Raw genomic sequence first — 12,228 nt, forward strand, 5'->3', positions numbered from 1 at the left:
GCAGGAAAAAAAAAGTCAGCCACAATTCACCTACTATTGAGATTTTACTCTATTTTAACGTTATTTTAATGAGCTGCAGATTTGAATGTGGGCTTTGTTCATCTGTTGCTTCCGCTCAATTGCAGTTTCACCCTAAGAAGACACAAGACAGATTGATCAGGCTTCCAGTCATTGTGAGGCTTAAATGAAGTGAACAGGGCCTTATGTTTCTAAACCAAATGAGAGAATTAAGGCGAAAAGAAAAAGAAGACAAAAAATAAAAACTAAACCCCCCCCCCCCCCCCAAATCCACTCTACATACCCTTTAAGTCATCTGTTTGCTGTTCTTAGATTTGCTGCTACAGGATTCTGGTTTTCCTATGAGAACATCAGGAGATGACATAATAAAAGTGAAAATTGATAATAACCCACACAACTATTACCATGTGTATATGTAAGGGGAAAGCTACTGTCTTATCTCATATTTTGACACAATAATTTCAATGTAAAATTAATAGTATTATAATTATGTTAGATTTTCTTTAGTAGGTAATGTCCTTATGTCCAAATTTATGAAGGCATTTATTCTCTAATACATTGTTAAAAATTATTCCACATTTATATGATTTGTTCAAATTAAAATAAAATTTGAGTTAAAAATGATTTTTGTGGTTAATATTCACAGCCATATTTTCAACATTGGATATGTTTTTGGGAGCCTCTCTGATAGTCCATGCAAGGTCTAGACAGGTTTTGGCTGCTCTGTTTTCATTTTGTAAGAGCAGCCTAGAGAGACCATGGCTTCCAACATGCAGTTTTCCGTTGTAATTAGACACTAGCTATGCTGCTTAAGATGAAAAAGGAACTTCACATTCAGGAAGCCACTTACAGAGTGGGCATCTTAAAGCTATGGGAAGTGATATGGCAACCTTGGCCAAACTCATTAAAGGAGAAATTAATCATAGTGTCGGAACTTCCATGGTTCAACCTTCTGATAACAAGAAAAGCATTGTATGCCCCCATTATGTTATTTTTTTAAAACTATGAATGGTTAATAGTTAATGTGAGGTTCTAAGTCAACTCTTTAGGCAAGAACAGCCTCCAGTTAACAATAATGGTCATCTTATGAACTCATAGTCTTGGTGGAGTAATCCAAATTATGTGGATTTATTAGAATACAATAAATGAAACATTTGTAGTAGATAATGCCATATATATATATCATACATCTCATAATCATATATTTATGATATATACCTTAATGGTATATATCATAATGATAAATATCTTAATGATATATATCATAATGATAAATATGTCATTATTCACTGCAAATGTTTTCATACGTATGAAATCTATATATGCAAATGTTTTCATATACATATAAAATATTACTTTGCATGTTACATATAGTCCAGGGCAGTTATAAGTCATATACATTTTTAAAACTGTAGTTTTAAGTAAAAGAGCTCACTACTGCAAAGTCCTATTGCCAATACTATGTATTACAAATATTATGTCTTTTAATCATTTTTTTACCTACATTTATATGTTGGTTTTGCTTAAAGTGAGGCAGACCTATTAATATTTTAGTTTTCCCTGAGAGATTGTTGCTTATTTTCTTTCATATTTATATATGACCCCCAAATAATAAATAGATGTGGTAAGACCAAAATAATATCAAATAACATACAGAAACTAAGGTGTTAAAAATAAAAAGAGTGGAAAAAAACTGTGTGTATGTGATCCTGGCTGAGCAAAGCCAATTCACTTATCGCTTTCTAACAGCCAGGGCAGATGTTTTTCTTGTACTTGAGCTAGTTGTGTACCTTCGTGAATGACAGAATTGTTAGTAATTTCAATGAAGATGGGTTTTGTTTCTTTGTTTGCTTTTTGGTTAAGATTAATGTCAAAGTTTTATAATAATACATGTGTCTTAAAAACAAAAGCAAAACAACAAAAAATAAGCAAGAAAGTTGGGATTGACTATATAGGTAAAGAACTAAGTAAGAATCAGGTATTTTCTATAGTTTGTCATTTGTGATTATGTTTTAATTCATAACATTTTAGATTTCCTCTTTTTTCTTTTTTTTAGCTCCATATATTGGACAGTGAACATTTTAGATTTTGATCTTTTGTTTTGTTTTTAAATAATATATTTTTGTTTAAAGAAAAAATATTTTACTTTTGATGGATTTTTACATACACAAAAATATCCTTTATTAGTAATTTACAAATAGATTAAACTCAAAATGTAATTGAGATGGTTTTGTCAAACTGCTAAAAAATTATATTGCATTTTCATTACCGAGAGATCATTATGCTAGTTATTAATTTTGATAAAATTTAAAATGCATCAATATATACTTTTGTAATTACATAATTCAAAGGAATATTTTTGACACAAATGATTTATATTTCTTTAACTAATTTGTCTTTTAAAATATGCACATGACATACATTTTGCCTTCAGACAAAGATATATGAAGTAAAGATATATAATGACATATAGGCAATCTTAAAGAGCTTAATTTCCTTTTAATGGCATGTGTGTACAACCATTATGTGGATGTTTTTGCATTGCTTTGCGTATTAACATTTTCTCTGAATATTCTGTGTATCTAAGTAACCATGATTGTGGTTCATTTCACTTAATGGTCATTCATATAAAATTAAAGCTGAGAATATTATTATTTGCTTCAGCTAATACCAGTTATATTGCTCTTTTATAGGTCAGCTGATATTTTCACATAACAGAGATTTTTCCCAGTCTCTTGCCTTTTTATTTTATCGTGTTACTCCTTTCACTGAGACTGCCCTCATAAGTTCAAGGTGAAGTTTTCAGGCTCAAAGCTCTAAGTCAGTTTTCATGTAAACAATTGGCAACAACCATCTTTCACATCATTCATTTATTCATTTAGCTTTGCACTCTGTTATGTAAATGACCATACCTGTGTGTTTTTAAAAATCACTATTTTTAATTGGCACATTAAAAAAATCCTTAGCTATTCAGTGCTTTTCTGCAAATAAATGTAAAGTGGGTGTATTGTGCCTTAGATTAAAGGCCAGTAAGGCAGACAAAAGGGACACCATTGCAAATTAAATCATAAAGGTCTGAAGTATTATTAAGAGGTTCACAGATACTATGTTCCAATCAGGCCCAATAAGGGCTGAATTCCTATTATGTTTCTAAAGCCTCCAAAAAGACATGAGAAGGGACCCAAAGTTAAAGTCGTCAAATAGAAAGCACTTAGGCCAAGAGCACATGAATGTATGGCTGAGTAATGGACCTTTCATCTTTGAAATAAAAACAGTTCAGTTCAATTGGAACTGAAGTTTTCCCCTTTGAGAAAGTTTATTTTAATGAGTTTTCATTTTATGCGTGGGCTGCTCTTTAATCGAGGCTGTTCCATTGAAGTCTTACCCAATGAAGACGCAAGACAGATTGTCCAAGCTTGCGGCTATTGTTAGGGGTTGATGAAGTGTATGGGCCCTTATGGTTGATAACACAAGTAGATGGTCAAAGCCAATAAATAAAACTTTAACTCTGATTGTTGGGTGCTTTATGCTGAAAAGGTTTCCATTAGCATGGATCTTTGGTTTTGAAGGACTTGTGAACCCAAAGGCAGCATGTAGCTCTGTCACACAAACTAAGTCACTTAGACAAGCAGCAATCTGTCCTAGCTGATAAACTCAGTTTGGCTTTTAAAATTTTAGACTTCTTTTCAGAAATCAACACTGTTAATATCTTGACAGACAATTAACTTAATAATATGTGAATTCGCTGCACTTGCTATTGATTTATCATGAAAGTGTGGTTTAAGGAGGTAGTTTGTGCTTTGCTTTGTGGAGATCTTAATGATGTAAATTTTAGGAATAACAATTTAATATATTTTAAGTGGTCGATAATTTGAGTAGGTGGAGGAGAAGAAGAGACTTTACAGTTTTAGTCAGAGAACCACCTCAAGTGTCACTAATGTAGGCTGCTCATCCAAATGAAATTTATATGCTCTCTACAAATTTGTATTCTACTAAATGCCATCTAATCTAATGTTGGGGGTGATGAATGTGTTCAGTTGTGTGCCCCAAGTTGTCTAAAATCTATTAAAACCATTTGTTATGAGCTGAAATCCCTTAAAAATCCCCTCCAGTGACCTCAAAACTATATGCTAACTTAGCACTTTAGAAGCCACTACATCCCATGATAATTTAAATCATGATTGTTGCAGAACAGTTGGAACCTTGATGACCTTGAATGGGTAACCCTGCCCATAATTGCTTTGCCACTGGAGTGTTATTTAGGTCCTCGAGGGAATCTGCCTCATACTCACCTTTCCCGGTACCCTGAGGAAAATCCACCTCTCATAACTGGGGCACGGACATTAATACAAATGTGGCCCTTAGCCCACATCTTGCATCTTCCATTCTGCAGAGACCTTGCGTGCCTGGACCACTCTGCCCACAGGAAGCTCCGTCCACTTCCACTCCAAACAACAGCCATTGGCTATCCTCAGACCTAGAGGTGAACATATGGCCGCATGATCAGCCATTGAAAGACAGACCCAAGAAGGAAGCCCATGAATGCCCCAGGAGTGGGTTCCCCAGTGTTGAGGCAGAGAATTCCAATTTCTGGGCACCTGGACCATGAGCACGAAGGTGGCCAGGCTAGGGCAGCATGTCCCCTGGGCAGCTGGACTCCTTGCCTGTGGGGAGAAATGTAAGCAGAGGAAGACTGCCTAGTCCTGAGGAGGTACTCCCTAGGGACCTTGAGATGCATCACTAACATCCACTTACTCTTGGACTAATGGTGAACAAAGAGGCAGTTAATTATTCTCACCTTGAATTTTGAGTAGTGAAAAGGTATAAACACTCTGTGATACAACTGTAGCACGGGAGTGCTGTTTCACATACGTTAAACCGTATACACCTGCAGGATAAAACATCATTGCAACTTCCTGAAGTCAATGATTTATACTTCATTCGGGCCTTTGAAATTCCATACACTAGATATAACAACATACATTGCATAAGTAGCCTGAGTTGTACCTTTAATGCTCTTACACAACCATGATAGTAAAGGGTGGAGTATATGAACTTTGTGTCCATATAGCAGTTGATAGTAATAAATATAGTAATTTATTTTTAGTTGTTTCATAACTCTATATTACAGTTACAATGATCTGCCAGATATTGTAGTGTTATATTGCAATATTACAGTGATTTTCTAGGACATTTTATTTTAAATTCCTTTTTCAAAATAGAAAGACTCTTAGATGTGTGCATCAGAATGGTTGGTTATATGGCACCAAATATGCTATTTTGTACTTTCAGATTTCCTAAAAGGTAGAAGAGATAAATACGATTTAGAAGAATTGTACAATTTTGTTTAGTAAGCAAACAGTGAAGGGCTCTCATGGATGGTAAAGAGCTAGAAAGTTGACAAACAATCGGCCAATTTTCACAACATTGTGAAATGTTCAGCCAAAGTGATTGGAAAAGTAGCGGTGACATAATGGAAGCTCTTTGATAGTGTTTTATTCCCATTCCCTCTGCAGTTAAAATAATAGGAAAAAACTGGATTAATAGGTGTCAATTGTTGAATATTCCCAGAACTCACAGAGAATTTCTTTGTATTTTTCAGCTGTGGAACAAATCACAGGGAATTAAGTAGTTTCCCCTGCAACTGTGAATACAGGCTCATGTCCATGTTAAGGACTAGAAGCTTCAGATGCTTAAATTTGTGCTCATGCTATACCGCAGAGGTCTTCTTTCTCCTTTCTCTCCATTTCCCCCTTTTGGGTGTGGAAAGATGCAGTGGGAGTTAGGCAGTGCATTCTCTCACGTTTTCCACTTTTCTCCATCTTCCTGCCACTGTTGCAAGTGATTTTGCTAAAGTCAAACTAATGTTATGAGGATTTTGTAGAGTGGTGAGGAATGGGAAATAGAGGCAGGATCTTGGAATTGTGGCAGAATGGATCATTCTTTCCTCTCCTCTATATTTTGTAGTAAAATCTATAAGGGGGAATAAAGTGACCAGCAAGGATAATGACGCAGAAAGTCAGGACAGTGAGGAAGTGAGAGTGGTGAGTTAGGAAGTCAAGTGAACAGAGTTAGCATAGTGATGTGTGCTGACTTATGCAAATTGTCCAATGAGTGTCCCTGTATGTCCCTTTTCACCTCTGAACGATACAGTGCATACTTGAGACTCATGTTCACAATTAGTGATTGTCCAGCTCTTACCCCAAAAGATTACAGTTATTTTATAATCTCTAATATATTTTGGCAGTATCAAACATTTTTGAAAATATCATCAGAAACTTTTCCAGAATTTTTCTCTTCTAGAAAGAACAATTTAAGTAGTAAGGAGCCCTTTGTTTTTTTTTTAAATCATGGTCTTTGAAGTGTTAACACAAGTCTTAATTTCTACCAAATTCCAAGGGAGATACCTTGGAAAGCAACAAAGATAATTCCAGATTTCCAGCCTGTAATTCGTTGTTTGGAGGCCTTGGGAGCCATCAGGGTCTCAGGTCATTTACCAAACTGCCCTATTTCCTTTTTCCTAGATTTGGTTGTTTGATGTTTTAAATTCCCAAACAAGGAGCATGGGCAGTTTTATTCATACATAGGGAAAAAAGATTCTACATCTTTTTACAAGACATCCCTTCTCCTTGCAACATTAGATTTTTGTTTATTTTAAAATATGATTAAATATTTGTTTATTTTAAAATATGATTAAATATTGAGTTTACCTTGTTGGTTTTTTTTTTTTTAATCTTTAAAAAAATCTCATCATCACTGTATGCAGCCATTCATCCTGAGAGTAGAGTGATGGAGAGATCAGTTTTCATACGGTATGTGCCACAGAACCAGAAATGGGACACTGTCGTGTCCAGACCTGTCCATCACTGGGGATTGACCTTAGACTTCCTGATCAATTCTGACAAGTCACTGACAGTTTGCAGGGGAAGCACATATGTGACAAAGGACAAGCAGGGCTACATGTGTCAGTAAGAACCCTCCAATTCCAACTAGAAGGAGTCAAGCTGATGACAACTCTGATATTTGGATGTTCTCAGTTTTCTTTTTAAATGTGGCTTCAGAAAATCACAGATGCACATGCCTCCAGATACACACAGTTTTCCTGCTGATTTAGTCTATGGCTAAATGGCGGGTCACTATGGTTTGAATGCTAACATGTTCTTCATCTTTTTGCCAGTTTGTTCATGCATTTGCACACATATTGACATCATTCTGGATCCTAGATGATAAGGGGTAAATTGATATTCATTATAAAACTGCAACTGAATTGAATTGTTTTAAAATCATGTTCAGCATGAAAATGGGCACATCTGGCTCAAGCTTGAGTCTTAAAGTATTGATGTCTGTCCCTTGCACGGATGGTACGGAGGCCGTATAGCAGGATGGTTAGGTGTGTGGATGCTGAAGACGTACCACATGGGTATGAGTCCTGACTCTACTCAAAAGCTGGGCTGTCTTGAGTACACCACCACCTCATCTTTCTAGCAGTCAGTGTCCTTACCTGTAAAATAGAAATACTAAGTGATTCTCTCTCCTGAGGTTGTTGGGATTATATAAATTACTACCTGTGAAAGGTTTAGAAAAGGACCTAAAATTTATGGTAGGTGTTCACAATTATTATTATGTTATGTTGCTGAATTTTTGTATATCTGAAATGCAATCTCTATGAGATAGCATGATATAAAAAGAGAGGATTTATGAGCTTATAATTTTGGTCAACTTTGGGCCACTAGTCCTTGAAAACTTTTTGTCTCGTCTGTCTCTTTCTGGGATTTCAGTTATTTATATTGTTTAGATTGCTTTATATTGTCCCCACTGGTCATTAGAACTTTTCTATTTAAGTATTTTATCTTTTTTTCTTCCTTTTGGATAGTTTCTACCACTATTTCTTCAAGTTGACTGATCTTTTCTACCACAGTATCTAATCTAATCTGTTAATCTTATCAAGTTGTCATTTTGTTGCAGATACTTTATTTCTCCTCTTACAATTTCCATGTTTTGTATCTTCCATTTTTTTTTTAACTTTATGTTTTTTTCTACATTCTTGAGCAAATGGAAACCATTAACAAATACTATTTTAACATCTTATCTGCTAGTTCCATCTTTTCTCATTTTGGGGGCCTTTTTATTGATTAATTTTTCCTTATATTTTCCTGCTTCTTTGCATACCTAATAGCTTTTTATTGCATGCTGGATATCGAGAGTTTTATATTTTGGGGTGCCAGATTTTGTCATATTCCTTTTAATAGTGTTGGACTTTGTTCCAACAGCAATTAAGCTTCTTGGTATCAGGGTGATTCATTTGAAATTTGCATTTAAGCTTTGTAAGGGTGGATCTGGGAATAGACCATTAGACAAGTCTCATATACTACACTGAAAATTTTTGTTTGATGGTGCTACTTATTAATTTATCAATCAGCTATTTATCCATTCATCCAAATAATATTTTATTGAATTTCTCTTATATGATAGAATGAAGATGAATAAGATTATCGGGGAGTAATGTGTACTAATAGAATTATATGCAAAGTGCTACAGAATCTGTTGGTATCTTACTTTTCCCATTTGTATATATGGATGTTTAACCAAAGTACACTCATACCAAATTTTCTTTCTCTTGAATAGTCTCTCACAGCCTCACTATGTTTAAGAAAATTACTTTTTCTGCATTGTGAGACTATATATATATGTATATATATATATACACACACACAAATACACACAGACATATACACACATATGTAATGAGATATATACATATAAAATGAGGAGAAAAATATATATGTACATATATAGTGATATATATATAAATGAGGAGAAAAAAATGTATCCACTTTTATAAAAATTCAGTCATTTATTCAACAAATATATGTTGATTGACTATAATATGCCAGTTCTACAACTGGAGCTACAACCATGAAAAAATCAAAAGTCTTTTCAAAATGCAAAGTCAAGTGGTGATCACATATATAATGTATTATAAAATTATGACTATATTTATATTCCCATTTTTAAAGTGACATGATGATTCCAGCATTGACTTAATGGCAGAAAAATTTCCCCTCGGCAGGCCAGCTTGTTTCCTGTTGTGAGATCCAGAATGTAAGTGTTGATGATAATGGCTAGTTCCAGATAAACGTTTTCTTTTAAAAGGATTGCTGATGTATCTATAGTTTTGTCTGTGAAGGTGCTATTTTTGTACATACAAATTGAATTCCCTTTTTTTAGAATTTTACGGTATGAATTTTAAGATTCTTAATTGCAAAAGAAAAGTCAGGCTAGGAGTTACTACTACAAATGTTACTGCTACTGTTGCTGCTACTGCTGCGCTATGATTTCCTTAATTGTCAACATGTGCCAGTCTGCTTTAGGTGCTCTGCTAAGTTCCTTACTTAACTTCATCTCTTTTAATCCTTGAAAGAACTGTGTGAGGTGAAGAATAAGAAGAGTCCAGAAAAGAAAAGTAAGGATTGGCCATACCCTAATTTTTAAAGTATTTATGAAAATGAGACATAGTCACCAAGACAGAAATAATTTTTAATCTGCTATATTGAAAGTGCTATAATAAGACTATTAGCACATGCTACAGTGCACATTGTAAATTGCAATTAGCATTGTTGATGTGATGACCGAGTAGACGATTTTCTGAACAATCCTTATTTGGAAAATTCAAATCAAATTCTACTTGTTTTCTAGAAGGAAGGCATATTACAAGAATATTTAGAATTTAAAATAGCCCTCAGAAGAGTGCCTCTTCAGTATCGTGCCTTGCTGCAGGGCAAATGCCTCCGCTTAACTGGCCTTCCAAAGAACTATCTAAAAGTTGAGTCTAAGACAAGATCAGAAGGGCCAGCACAGACACACATGGGGGATCCTCTTCTGCAGACCTGACTTCCTTCTCTAAGTCACGGGCTCATTTCAGAGAGTGACAGATGACAAAACCGACACCGGGCAGATGGCCTTCCCTTGGCACCTCACCCTCTTAGTAGCGCCACCATTTGTCTCTTCCCAGAGAGCAGCGGTAGTGGGCTGCTCTGCAGGGACTGCTCCCAGGCAGCCAGGCCGCCAAGCAGGAGAGATGCCAGGAGGTTTACCATGCAGCTGTGAAATCGTTTCCACTCAGCTGTGAGTTGGGTACAAATAGAGAGCCAGTTTGCCACGATCCCGCTGGTCTAGGAGTTGTAGCAGCCCTGCGGAGCTGACAGCAGATAGGTCCAATATGATTAGAGTTAAGGGCTCCTCGTGCCTCTAGTCTTATCTTCTTCTGGTAGATTAAACTTCTAAAGATTTGGAAGAGAGAGCCCCACGTCTCTCTTCCCCCTTCCAAAAATACGGAACAGAAACGGGCAATCTACAATGTACTTATTTCTATACGTACAGTTTGTTATGATGGCAAAGTATTCTTCCACCGAAAACATGTGTAGTTTTATTCTTTAAGATCTTGCTTGGAGTTTTCATATTTAAACTACTATGAAGTAGGTAATTCCTTTTTAAAATTAGGTTGCTTGAATATTTAATGTAATGACAAATATGAAGCTTAATTTGAAAGTTATATATTTTACCTATTTTTTCATAAGGTGTTTTTAGGTATACATTTCTAAATATATAAATAAATAGAAGTAGCAATGTATTTTTATATTTTTTATTATTTCTATTTTATAAGGTGCTTGTATGTACATATTCATCTGTTACTCAACCATTGATTCCTCCATTCATGAAATGTATTAAGGTGCTGGGTACCATGGGCCTACTGTGATATAGGAAGCAACTTTCTGAATGTAAAACTGCTAAGTGTCCTAACTGAGATACAAAGTGCTAGCAGAATTGAGAGAACAGAAAGATTGCTTCCGAAGTTGGAGGAATTGGGGATGTAAGAAAGATTTAAGAGAGAAAGTGCCTAACATAGTGCCTGGTGTAGAGACGCCACTTAAACAGTGTTTACTCCATGGATGAGGGATGAGGGAACAAATGAAAGTGCCATTTGGCCTTGCAAGATGAGTAGGTTGGAAACAGTGCTAGACCTAAGGCAACCATGTAAGCAAAGAAAAAGAGAAAATTCAAAGCATTAGGGGATGGAGAGCAGTTTGGTCTAACTGGATTTCAGGACTGAGTGTTTCAAAAGTAATTTAGAATGAAATAGAGGCCCTCGGACTCTAAAGAATTTGGATTTTGTCTTTGCCGTGGGAAGCCTCTGAAAGTTCTAGAGAGGAGGATCCTGATCAGATCTGGGCTTTGCAAAGACTTACCTGGTGACAGCTAGCAGGCAGCGCGGATGGGTAGATTCCAGAGTCACAGGCGCTGGTTCTGAGACTGGCACAGTCACTGAGATTGAGTCTGCTGTGACTGTCTCCTGCTTGGGCAACACCCTCAGAAAAAAGAACTGAGCGCCTTTGTTGTTATGGGATAGAACTGTGCTTGATAAGGCCTGCAGAAAATGTCAACCAAACACTGTGGCAGGGCACGATCACTCATGAGATCATACTAAAATAAATTGCTCCCAAATGGTAAAATGGAAGGTGAAACATTTCATGAGAAGTGAAAATCCACATAGCGAAACTAACTCAGAAATTGAATCCTTTGCAATCTATTGTGCTTAACTTCTGACAGTCTTAAGTGTCTCTGGAGAGGGTACTTTGTAAGTTGATATTTTCTTTTCTTTGAAAAGACTGTACATTGTGCGTACCATTTATCCTTTTCTTTGTGTTTATAACACAAATTATGGTTTCTTCCAGATTAGCCCTAAGGTATTTCACTTTTAATATTAGTGTCTTTGAGAACTGCTTCATTCTTTGTAAAATAAACAATCAAAATTATGATTATGTAAACAATCCAGGTTTTTATGAACAGGCTTATAAATCCCAGGATTTTAATATCTTTAATAGTTTTCCTCATTCTACTAATACATTTACATATGTTCTGAGTAGCAATGAAGACACTACTTGAACGAATATATATATACATATATTCAATTCAATACACACACACACATCCATACCATTAGAGTTTTTTTAGGGCAAGGAGATGTAAATGCATAACACTCCTTTCTTTTCCCTCTACCCTTATATTCATAAACAACTGCTAAATAAGATACAAGACAGAATGAAGGAAACCAAAACATCAAATTTATAGTTGATCAAGCTGGTTGGAAAATGGAGTCTTGACATTTGCAGCTAAAAGGGCTTTTATAACATTCTCTACTTCTGGCCCTTC

At 35.5% G+C, this 12,228-nt stretch overlaps 1 protein-coding gene and 1 long non-coding RNA gene across 2 annotated transcripts in view; one reads left to right on the top strand and one right to left on the bottom strand.

Moving 5' to 3' along the window:
* The window catches only part of LOC123645197 (cytochrome P450 7B1), a 184,547-nt gene that overhangs the window by 65,355 nt on the left and 106,964 nt on the right, over positions 1-12,228 (top strand). The gene's annotated exons all lie outside the window — the stretch shown is intronic.
* LOC123645200 lies at positions 21-11,405 on the bottom strand. The gene is made up of 4 exons (XR_006737437.1): positions 11,265-11,405; positions 4,311-4,495; positions 302-357; positions 21-132 (listed from the first exon to the last, which is right to left on the bottom strand). It is a non-coding gene; the product is annotated as an uncharacterized LOC123645200 (long non-coding RNA).

The sequence above is a fragment of the Lemur catta genome, chromosome 9, assembly GCF_020740605.2.
Source record: "Lemur catta isolate mLemCat1 chromosome 9, mLemCat1.pri, whole genome shotgun sequence".
Lineage (NCBI taxonomy): Eukaryota > Metazoa > Chordata > Mammalia > Primates > Lemuridae > Lemur > Lemur catta.